Consider the following 3,352-nt stretch of genomic DNA (forward strand, 5'->3'; position numbering starts at 1 on the left):
GTCACCCTAACAAATCAGGATCGTTAGAAGCTTGACCAGTAAGTTGACGCCATTTTGGATTGACTTGGTAGCAAGTTAAATAATGTACTTCAAACATCAATCCAATTTAAAAAAAAAGAAAAAGAAAAAAAAATCTAAACATCAACCCGCAGGGAGTTTGTAGGTTAGGTGGACGGACTACGCTTCCCCAGAGCCTAGGGTACCTCAAGTGGAGACAGTACCACACTCTTGATGGGAGGGCACCTGATGGGACAGTCTTATCAGACACATTCTAGGAAGGAATTTTACTTCACGTTGTGGAAGCCTCATGTAAACAACTTTCCTTTACCTAAGCCATGTGCAGAATTTTGTTTTTGTTTTCAGTAAAACTAGAAGAGCTCTCAGGTTTCACTTCTTAAAGAATAGATCTGATTTTATTTTAGTGTTTAGTTTTTTTCTACCACAGATGCTAACTTGCTTAAATTTCAACTACATGAATTTCAACAATGTGTTACAGGCACATGAAACTTTTGGATAACTTCCTTTAAGTGACAAAATCCCATCTAATCCACAGTGTTCCTTGGGGTGTACAATCCTGCTGTACTGAGAAATGAAGAAATACTAATGGTCACGTACAACTTCCTCATATCGGGATAAGCATGGTAACAATTAACTAGAAATAAGAAAGCACAGACAATAATTCTTCTACAATAATTTACTTCATTTTCTTAAATTAGGCAAACCCCCAAATGTGAAACTAGTAAGGTACATAATTTAAATAGGCAGCCCCCAGTGGAGAGCCTGCTTCTCTCTCTCCCTCTGCCCACCATCCACCCTACTCGTGTCTGTGCTCTTTCTTGCTCTCTTTATCTCAAATAAATAAAAATTTGTAAAAAAATAAAATAAATAGGAAGCCGTTTTGTCAAATATGTCACATAAGATGTTTATCATTAAGTCTCCCTCTTTTTCTCACTACTACTATGAAATTTCCAGAACGGTCCATAGTGCATAAGACAGAGGTTCTAACGTGGTGCTGCTGTGAGAGAAAGCACGCCTGAGAACCCCCCCCGCCGCAGCTGGCTGTCCCAGCCACCAGCCAACGCCATCCTCCTCTGGGTACTCCTAACTGGTCTCCCTCTCTGGGCTTCTGAAGGTGCCGCAGGTTGCTCACGTTTGTAACCCGGTGTCTGGTACACGGTGCTTACTAAGGGACTGTGGAACTAAGCCTCCAGTGCGTCTGAAACACAGAGTGAAAACATCTTCCCAGAAAACAAACCAGAACAGAACACTTTCCTGCTATAAAGAGAAGAGCTAGTATTCCTGAAACAAATACCAGCGTTAATCAGTATGCTGTTGGAGGCACACGTTGCTCTAGAAGTCGTTTTAGAGAAAAGTAAACTTAAATGTTAACACAACAGTTCTTATAGATGTCGGGCAACCAAAACCCACTTGAAATAAATATATATATATAATTCTTATAATAACTCTTATAATAAAATAAATAAATATATATATATAATTCTTATAATAACTCTTATAATAAAATAAATAAATATATATATAAAATAAATAAATAAAATATATAATATAACTCTTATTTTGGTGGCTAAGCAGGTGGATTTTGGATGCAGAGCTCCACAGCCCCCATCCACCTACCATGTGAGTGCGGGCAGGCCACTTGTCCTCTGCAAGCCCCAGTTGGCTCACCCGTGGAGCGGCCATAGGAACGGTACTTTATTCATCCTCTTGGTTCAAGAATGAATTAAATGAAATATGTAAAGCACTTTACTGATCACTCTTTTGGGGTCAAGAATACAGATATTTTACTCCCATTTGAACATCTGCCTTACCTCAAATCATTTGATCAATCTAGAATTAGGATTTCTGGGCACAGTGAATAAGCTTCTCTCAGATGGCCTATGTCTTGAATTTTTTTTACTGAAATTATAAAAAGTAAATAAACAAAAGTTTATTTTTAAAATTGAACAGAAGCCCCGGGTAGTAAAATAGAGTTTTCTGTAGACAGAAATGCTTAGTTAATACACAGTATTTAAAGTTCCATAAAGACTGTGCTTTAACAAAACCACTGGGCAGTTTGTAACAAGTATAATTGACAATAAAAATTCACAGCTGTCGCAGAAGACTTGCTTCCTTGGAGCCATTATTAATGAGAATCAGCTCCAGGAGTGAGTGAGAAAAAAGTGATGTGAATTATATATCCAAGCTGCATTATGGCAATAAAGCAATTACTATCCATATCTTTGTTAACTAGGAACAGTGGGTAATCAAGGCTGATTTTTTAACTCGGTGAGGTATGAGGGAGCTATACTATGTTGCCTTAATAAAACAATATGTATTAATGGTCACTTAACAAAAAAATCCTCTATTTTCTTACAAATCACTTTTTAATTTAAATATTATACAATTTTATAGTTAATTATACCTTAATAAAACTGGAAATAAAAATAAAGATCCCCATGCCCTGTCAAAAAATAAAATCTAGGGGCAGCTGGGTGGCACAGCAGTTAAGCGTCTGCCTTCGGCTCAGGGTGTGATCCCGGCGTTCTGGGATCGAGCCCCGCATCAGGCTCTTCTGCTATGAGCCTGCTTCTTCCTCTCCCACTCCCCCTGCTTGTGTTCCCTCTCTCGCTGGCTGTCTCTGTCTCTGTCAAATAAATAAATAAAATCTTTAAAAAAATAAAATAAAATAAAATAAAATCTAACTGAAAATTTTTGTGTGATTTTTGTTGGTTTTAATGTGAACCCATAAGCTAGGAGCAGTAGAAGAAAAAGACCAGATCCATGTCTTCGGAATGTTCCTCCTCTACCTTAGATGAGAAAGAACATAAGGAAAAAGACATGGCCAGCTCCTGTTACCTTCACTCACCACTCTGGATGTGACAGGGCAAAACAGAAATAAATCCCTATAAGTATTTTTCTTTTTCTATGAAGCTTCTCTTAATATGTCCTCATGCCCGCCATTCACAGAAACCCAGATGAGGCTGGCGTGCAGTGCCCCCCACCCAAGGACCTGTGATCAGAAAGACCAAGCCCTGAGTCCTTCTGTGTTTGCTCATGAAAAGCTGTACTTTTCATGAAATCTCTTAGTAGCAATTATTATTTCATGCTAATGGGGTCCTGACTCTCACCATATTATAAAATAATAATTACAAGTTATCACCTTTCGAGTGCTTAATTAAGCTTGTAAGACTTGTAAAATAAACACCTGCCCTGGGGAAATAGGTCTTTAAAGTGACCACATAGCTGGGCATCTCAGCGACAAGCTCTGTGTGTTTAAACATGTCTTTCTTAGAAGACTTCTCTCCACAAATGTCATTCTACCATCCCTCGAAGACATTGCTGTTAGAATCAC

This window comes from Ursus maritimus, unplaced genomic scaffold (genome assembly GCF_017311325.1).
Source record: "Ursus maritimus isolate PB19 unplaced genomic scaffold, ASM1731132v1 scaffold_13, whole genome shotgun sequence".
NCBI classification, from domain to species: domain Eukaryota; kingdom Metazoa; phylum Chordata; class Mammalia; order Carnivora; family Ursidae; genus Ursus; species Ursus maritimus.